Source organism: Formica exsecta, unplaced genomic scaffold (genome assembly GCF_003651465.1).
Source record: "Formica exsecta isolate Colony F162 unplaced genomic scaffold, ASM365146v1 scaffold116, whole genome shotgun sequence".
Classification (NCBI taxonomy): Eukaryota; Metazoa; Arthropoda; class Insecta; order Hymenoptera; family Formicidae; genus Formica; species Formica exsecta.
The window spans coordinates 790,507-800,314 of record NW_021848499.1 but is presented as its reverse complement, the minus strand read 5'-3'; positions in this window follow the sequence as shown (position 1 = coordinate 800,314).

Below are 9,808 nucleotides of genomic sequence, written 5' to 3'. Positions count from 1 at the left end.
TATATATATATGTATGTATATCTCTCTCGCGTAATGTTATTGGATTTTTGCGTAAACCGATCGTGCACCTTCAGAATAACGCTATTGAGATCACCAATACTTGTCTGCCTTTGTCCATTTGCTTGCTGATGGATTTTTCGGATCTCGCACTTCCACACTTTCCGGAATCTGACACAACGAACATTCGTTTGATACGCATTGTATTTCGATGACTGTCTATATAGCAGAAGCGAAATTTTCCTCCGTTACTTCTGATAAAGTTTAGTATGTGACAAATAACTAATAGAAGAATGTTTTATAATATATTCTTGTTATTGTATAAACATACATATCGAAAGGAAAATATTAGTTGAACCAAAATCGATCAGTATTTATGATTCATGGCATGTGAGGATTAGTATACCGATTTTAATAAAATTTCTGTTATAATATTATTCCTTTTAAAGATTGACATAATATTATATATATATATATATATATTGGGTACATTAAATGTGTTACAGTACCTATATAAAGAAGATATAGGTATAATCGCTATCCGTTAAGTGCGCTTCCATGTTCTCACATCCTCTTATGTATATCTCACAAAGATATTTCTCGTTTATGCAACGAAGAAACCAGGAGCTGCATAGATGATTTATAAGTAAATACGTTCAAGTGAGAAAAAAAACCACTTCCTTCATTTATAGTAACTGCAGGACAATAACACATTAATAAAAATGTATTTTGTTGTAATGGGACAATGTCCATTACAACCAAAAACAATATCCATATATGGATATTTTCACTTGAATTTTTCAAACCAAAATATAATTGCACGTCATTTATTCTAAGTTTTTAAATTTATTTTAAGTTTTTAAATTTATTTTAATTTTTTAAATTAAATACGTAATTATTAATTAAGAGATTTTGATAAAATAAAATTAGATAATATAAAGCTAAATAGAAAATAGAGATAAATATTTGAGAATAAAGAGGTAAATGGGATATAAATGTTCTTGTGAGGCTTATTTTGGTAAAATCTCAACAATGTTACAATTAAAAAATAATTATTTTTATAATTTAAAACTTACTCTGATATCTCGATATCTATTCTAAGTAAGAATTTAAAGTTAACAAGCTAATCAAATAATCTAGAGATGAATACCATGATGATTTTGTGATATTCTATATTGTATATATATATATATATATATATGGTTTTATATATTGATTAAGCTTCATCTCGTACATATTCGCGTTATCCTTGCAACGATGATATGCAGAAACACCGCACGTTAACGTAACAGATCGCAACGAAAGTTATATATATGTTTATGCCAGGATTTCATGCTTGACGTCGCACGCGATGTATTATATTCATACCAAAGTTTGCATTGGCATTACTACTCACAATCAGAGATTTGAGTATGTTTACATGGCAATACTATGCGTTGCAATCTATGCAAACAAAAAATTATATAAGGATTTATGTTGCATTGTTGATACTGATTATAAATAACCCAAAAATTGCATAGAAATAGTAAAAAATTTCATTTTTACCATTAATTATAAAAAGTTAATTGATAATATATGATTGCATTCAAAATAGAAATGTGCGCTGTATCTAGAAAAAAAATGTATAAAAATACTTGCAGCATGACACACATAATATCAAAGAATACAAAGAATAATATTCTTTGTTTACATATTTTTAAAGGCAATGCACGTGATCGGACATGTTCCTCCGCGTTCAGTCAACTTAGCTTCCCGTGGTTTCGATGAAATTTGACGTTTTGCATAAAAGGCATGGGCGATATTTGGTGCCGAATATCTGGCAATATACGTGCAAGAAATTTTGACTGATGCCGGAGGTAACAATTCGAATACCAAATAGCAAGAAGTACAGCTTTGATGTTACGCATGAGAGAAACGGCGAAGATCTCAGCGGAAAAGAAGACGGAAGCGAACAAGATTACAGGAAATGCACCTTACTCGAAATTAAGAAATCTTTCCACTCGAAAATGTTTACTTTGCCCATTATTTATTGATAAATAACGACGCATTGTTGCATAAAAAAAAATTTGATTAGACTTCGTGAATTTCTGTTTTTGCAATTGTCACTTCGCGAATGCAACGAGTTAGAATGCGCTTTGCCGGGCGATGTAAATGTTCGCTTCATCGATTTTTTATGCTTCGATTCGTGTTGTTTCAGTGGGCTTATATTTACTGTCTGCATACCTGTCGACAAACAGATTCGAGAACATTGATATGTAATCATATTGTCATTTCTATTAAATACTTAAAAACGAGTTATTAATTTGAGTCTCTCTGCTAGTTATAAATAATATGACAATGTAATAATATTTTTTGAAGAGTGCCATAAAAAACTTTTTTTTCCATTGTTTATCGGTTTATCGATATTGAATAAGAGTTATTGAAAAAAAAATAAGTAAATAAGCGTTTTATTATTTATTTGCTTTATTTTCACTACGTTGAAAATTTCTATTTATAGAATGCGTTATTTTCGGCAACCAAGATCATATCGATACCACAAGGTTTGCGAAGGTTCTCGAAGTGAAATTTCTTATATTCCATCATAAGGACTCTACGGATGCACTAACAACAGTTTGCACACATGCACCGCGTCGTCGATGCATCGTCATCGCGACGGGGGTATGCCCGCTATATAAACAAAAGAAAAAGCACTCATAAAGAATCGAGGTCTCTTGGGCGCGCAGTAACGCAGGAAACAAGATACTCTGCGTTTACATAATGCATGAGAAAGAATATTTACTGCTTCATCGGCGAGTATATATATGTACGTGCCTACATGTTGCATCGTAGTATATATTTTCAAAACTACCAGTATGTCATTGCGGTATAAACTATTCGATGCGATATCGCCAAGAGTTAACGCTTTGCGACAAACTTATCACTACACGCTTAATAATATTGATAATATATATGCTGTCGCTCCGCGATTACGAACTTTGTACAATATAATGCAATGTAATGCAAACTGCTATTTTGAAACAGACAAACTAATTCAGTATTCTAGAAGGCAACGGTACATTACCATAACAGTTAAAGACAAACAACATATGTATTGAGTGACTTTTAACTCAATATATAATGTAAACTAATTGCTTTGAGATATAACAGTTTGACAGAGACAGAGAGAGAGAGAGAGAGAGAGAGAAAGAAAAAGAGATCTCTCATAAAATAATTATATATAACTTTTCATATAAATAATATAAATTATATAAATTATATTTTTGTATAATTCCTTGCGAAATGTATGCGTATAATTTATCTATAAAACAAAGTTCAAAAAGTAACACAATCTTACGGAAATTCCCAGCAGTGAATGGCGCATGCCTCACTGGCTGATAAAGCTGTCATGAAATCTTGTGGATTTTTCATAAGTCGTCGTGCCACGGATAAGAGACACGAGCAAAAGAGTTGAAGAGAGATTTACGTCAATCTAGTTTGCCAACCGACACGAGAGACGAGTAATCAAATTTTCTCCTAAGATAGCGGCAAACGCGTCGTCGTATTTGCTGAACACTTGACAGAACCTCTCAGGGGCTCGACGGTTTTCTACGATTATACGTCCATAATGCTCGCGCGCTAACAGCAGCTTGATTGCGCGAAAAAAAGAGGGAAGCTATACAAAAGCGAAATTTACTACGTGATATTGAGACGGACAATATACGGGCATTTTTAACAAGATAATTTTCACAGATTCCTTTCACGGATACCAAATCGTGCTGTCTACTCTTTTTCAAATGTACGATGTTATTATTTAAAATTCTGTTGTATAAGAGGAATCCGCGACTGTAGATCATGATAATTTTCAATACGATTCAACTTCGTACATGTTACGAGAATGATGCATGCTTAATGACTCATTTTCATAATTTTCATTTGCATTTATACTCCCTTATTATTCTAGACGCAAAGTTTCTCTAGCATAATGACATTTACGTGATTATTCCACGCGCTGCCGTGTCAACGCATGTTGTTTCTGTGCAGTGAGGCGGATTCTACTGAAGTTCCGTGAGAATTTTGATAATTAATATTCATTGTGGAAATCATGCGGGCGTGGAACAGAATGTAACGCAGAACTTAGAAACGTGTATGATATATCGCGACAAAATTCTATTGATAGAAAATTATTTGAGCTTTGTTTTTCATAGACTAACAAAGAAAAGATATTTTAAATTAATTTTACTTGATTAATTATGTGTATATTAATATTTAGTCAAATTATGTTTTTTACACCCTAAAACGCGCAATTTAATTTCTAGCCACATAATTAGATATAACTTCAGTGTTTTTTTGTTGTTTTTTTTTTCTATCTAGAAAAAATATGAATGCGAATATATATGAGAGATAAATACATCTTTGGCCGTTCCTAATAGAACATTTCCACCTTCTTTTCGTTTTACATGGTGATACTACAAGGAAAGTATAAATTTTTTCAAGCGTCTTTCCTTCTCGTGTACCTTCTGACGCTGTGCTGACTGTTTATGTTTTCGCAGCGATGCGTTCAGTTGAGGGCGCGTCTTCATTTACTTTGGAAATGAAGACGTTACAATGAGATGAGGGGGGGGGGGAGTAGAAAAGTGCGGCAGTGCACTTTTATTGGTACATCCTACAGAGCCATTTTGCATTTTCTCTCTTTGCAGCAGTCGTCACCGACTTTCTCCCTATTTACGCGTGGAATCCAACCTCTTCCTGCAGTTTTTCATTCTTCCCACCCTCTCCTCCTCGAACCCTTCCTTTCGCTTCTCACCTTCAGCGAACGCACGATTCCTCCTGTTCATTCGAGCATCGAGCAAATTACTTTCTGAGTGGCTCTGTCGAGTCGTAACTCGTCTCACCCACATCCATTCTTTCCTCTTTTTCGCGCTCATATCCCAGTTCCTTCGAGAATCTGGATGGATATCGATCATTATTAATCTTTACAATTCGAGGGGCAATCTTTTCAAGTTTTCATCGTGCAGTTATTAAATGGGCGCTCTTAATCGTGCCGGATACAAAGGATAGAATATTGGAAGTATATTTATTTCTGTCAGGCGAATAGAAGTATTGCATCGCGAGTTTCCGTGCAATATTGAACTTATTCCTTCACTAAAGACAGTGGATATTAAAAACGAATAATATTACAACTACAGTTTGTTCTAATATATACGTAAATAAATCGATATAAATATATATATATTAATTAATTTTCAATATCTGTTGAAAAAAGAAGAATATAATAATCGTTATATATTAGACATATAAACCCAAACTCTTTTTTTTCTATAAAAACATATAACATTTCTAATATATATTATCGTATTAATCTTATTTATGTGTGTATATGCGTGCGGTTTAATATAACAAGATTTGTCGTATAATTGTATATTATATGGGTTACATAAATTTGGTCTTTGATGTTTGAACAAATTCGTAATGTCCACCGCGTAAAGTGTATGTGTGTATGTATACCATGAATTATGTAATAATAATATATTCAATACACAGGACGTTAATGCTTTTAGCGATTTGGAATACGATCGTTGATAAATTGCAATTAATGCGTATTTTTTAGTGTATTCATATTTTAGAATACTTTTTTTTTACATATGAAATAGACATAATTATAAATAATTCATATTTACAATCTTTCCTATTATGTATATGTCTAGAGAACGCACAAATATATGGCATGAATTTACAAAATTAATGAATATAAAATCGAATTCTTTTTTGTGGAGTCTACCTTTTATATATAGTGCATCGCGCAAAAGAACATGATGAATATATGGATGCGGAAGTAATACCCGATAGCGATCAACTTTCATCCATGTATCCCGTTTTTGTTGCTGCTGTAATAATAGCCGTAGCAACAGCGAGAGGCACCTCAAGGGAAGTATCGATCGTGGACTTAGAACATGGAAGATGCTTTCCCTGTAAAAGTTTGACGTGAGAGACGTTTACTCTCTTTTGCGTTGTATACTTATATATTTAACAAACACGAATGCATTAAAACAATATATACATATCGCTCTGATCGCCGAATATATAACAAAAAATAATTTATGTCCTGTATGTATGTAATCTGCTTGCAAAAGAAAAAACGGTTAAAATTGTGAATTTTAGCGTTTAAATAATGATAAATAATATAAGAGGAAATATGAAAGAGTATATTGTTTATACAAAAATTTATCTAAAAAATATATGAACAGTTATTCGTATATAATTCGCGTATATTTTCTCTTGCACAACATCAAATAATTTATATACTTACATTCCTAGAAAATGAACATTTTGAAATTATGAGAAATAATCAGATGAAGTAATATTAATGACAATTTTATCAGTACAGAGAGATATTTATCTCTGTGTCTACTGATATTTATCAGTACATAGATACTTGCTTGCACATTACTTATTTGACATAAATGTGTGTTAATCAGTATCTAATAAGGCCGTATCAAGGCTACTGTCTCAGATTAAACCGATTTTATGTTTCACTTTATTACTAGACGATAGTATAACATAAATATATGTTTGCGTATTGCGCTATTTTTGACTAAAGTGACCAATGTAAACGTCATTCTGAACTCGTCATATGCGGTGTATAGACCACTGTCCGAGGCAGACATTCTAATGTATTCGGCGCCTACGGTATCGACGTACATTGCCGATATACATATACGGTGTATTACTGTAAATTCACGACATCGCGATGCATTTACTCTCAACAATTAACTATCATACAAATTTGGAATCACTTTTATCGTAGCAAATATTTAATTGGATATTTTTTTATTTTTCTTGATATATTTAATATACTAATATAAATAAATCCCAAAATAAACTTTATTAAAATAAAATACATTTAATATGGATTGAATTATACTAAAACTAAAATATTATGTTTTCTATTTATGAAACTAAATATTATGTATCCTCCTGAAAATAGGAGTGATAGAATTTATTTATCCTCCTGAAAATAGGAATGACAGAAATCTTAATATTGAACAGCATACATACACATAAACATACATATATACAGCTGTTTCTTATAATAATTTAGACTCTATTTTACATTTAGAAAAGAAGTATGTCCTTCTAATACACTCTGTATGTACATGCACATTATTATCGTGTCGTCAGGGCTATAAGGTCAAGTCAACACAATTTATGTACCATTACCTTGAATTACCATCGAACCGACTGGCATTCGGACATTATCTTCTTGGATACTATAACGACGTAAATAGCAAAGCTATCATTGAGAGTCACCTATGACATTTTATATATTCCATTTCTATCAAATTCTGCTGAGAAAAGAATTATTGAAAAAACATGTTAAAATTATAGATTAAATGTGATATTTAAATTTAAGATTAAAGATACTCATCAACATGATTACATAAACTATTATTTATTTTTGCTCGAGCGTTGAAAATTATTTGTTGTCAGAAAAATTATATTCTTCAAAAATAAAATATTAAATGATAAAAAAATATTTACACATATATAACTAATAAAAAATCTAATTAATATACAAAATATAGGATACAAAACAATTAATAAAATTGCTTTTTGTTCAGAAATAATCGTCAATCGTTATTGAAAATACAAAAGTTACATATTAGCCTTTGACTTGGCTTCGATAGTAGAATGTAAAAAACTTAGAAGTTAGCAAAGAACGCATTAATTAATATTCTTTTATAAGGCAACTTAAAAGCAAAATAAGAAAAAACTGAGTTTTTCCCGGAAAGCAAAGTTTAGTGGAGCGCAATAATGCATTGCTCGCTCTAATCACCCAAGTCGATGAGGAAAGGATATATTATTTCTTATTTCTTATAGTCTTGTAATCACTTTCCAGTTTATTTAGGCCGCTTTATTACGACGTATAACAACTCATCGAGGTCTGCTTCGCGGAGACATTCTAAATTATTAATATTTCTCGGTAAAAGCTGCAAATATTCTTATAAAAAGTAGGTTTTGTTCAAAATTTCATTGCATTACTTTCGTAATTTGCATATAAATTAATCAAGCACGAACGGTTGATTCTTTCATTTGTATCATGTATCTATACATGCAAGAGTAAGTCGTAAACTTTTCTCTCTATCCTCCAAGTGTCTTTTCTCGCCATCATAATATCAACATATCTGCCCAAAATACCTGGTGTCCAAGATCTGCTTGACGTGTCCAGCGAGTCGTGCGTACTTCTCCACCATCCGATTACCAGAGTTTGCGTTGGTGTCGCGTAATAACAGCATCTCGCGTCGCGTAGCAGTTTCGCAAGTTTTGCAAGCTGCTTCTGTTCCGTGAAGCGGATCGAATTCGTGGATCCGGGAATTGCGAGCTCCCCCTTTCCTCCGCTTTTCTCCATCTCGGTTCGCCTCTCGCACTCTACGCCGTGTACGTGTCTCCCAGCTTCTAGGTATCCCCCGTTTACTCTCCATTCCGGCCCCGCCAGAACGGCAAACAATGTCCGGAGTAGTTTGGGGGAGCTTGGCAACGTGCAAATGCGGCTTAACGTACAAATGCGACCCTCACTTCCTCTGTGTCGGTCCTTCGCGACGGCAACTGGGCTGAATGGAAATAAACGCATGGAAATAAACGTCTACCCGCGACTCGCTTCTCTCCGTCGCGAAATGCCACGGAGAGAAGCGAACTAACCGCGACGTTTTCTCACCAATACTCTTGTCGACGCGTACTTCCGTTTTCTGTAGTTGCTTTTTTCTTTATATATATATTGTCGCAAATTCGAAGAATTCACGTAAATTACAAATGCAAACTTTGTGCGCGATAACACTTTCTACATCGTTTCTTCATACTTTGCGCAACGTCTTCTTTTTTATCCCTTTACGTTCGAGTGTGCCAAAACGATTCTATCAAATAGATATCGTGCACGCTTTAACGCTCATGTAACGAAATGTAGTCGCTCGTCGATGCGACGTATCCGATTTACACACGCCATAACGAGGCGACTAGTTCGGAAATGCTACATTTCCGTCCATTTCGCTTTGCACGTACATACATCGCTGATGCATAAAATCTCACCAGGCTACGCGATCCAAAGTTGCTGGACCGCGACTAATCTCGCTTGTACGACTATCAGCGCGTTAGTCCGCATCGAACAAATCGTTTAGAAGAGATAATAGTAGTTGCAGAGAGAGAGGCGTCTGAGTACCGCTGCGATATAAGCGGTATGTGCGGGGACGCGGTGGGTGAACTCGGCACTTCCGGAAACCGCAGGTAGTGGAGGAGGGTTGCAGTTTTGCCCCGAGGTCAGCACGTTGCGAATTGGCGCGCCGTTACTTTCATCGCGTCTGAGAGACGCCCTTTGACTTCCCACGGCCAATTTGCGAGGTCGTTACGATGTGCAAAAGCAATTTTAATTGTTTCGCCGCGTATAGCACACAATTGCACGGGGTTGATCGACCAACATCTAACTACGCCTATTCTTCTGCTACGGAGATTGCGGTCGAACATCGTTGAACTCGTAAATGGGCTACTATTCGACCAAAGCGCACTATCTAAATTCCTTTCCAAGTCAGTGAAGTAGTAACACGGAATTAAACATAGCGTTAATGTATCCGTAAAAATTAACAGAACTTGCTGTGCCATTCGGCTTTGTATATGAAAATCTTGGTATTAGAAAAACGATGCAATAACAAATCTCATAACAAAATTAAATATAAAATTTAATAAATAATAAAATTTAAGATAGTTGCGCAGATTTTTTAACATGTTGCGGACAGAAAATAACAGTTTTTAAAGCAATAAGCATATTTAAAAGAAGAAATATATA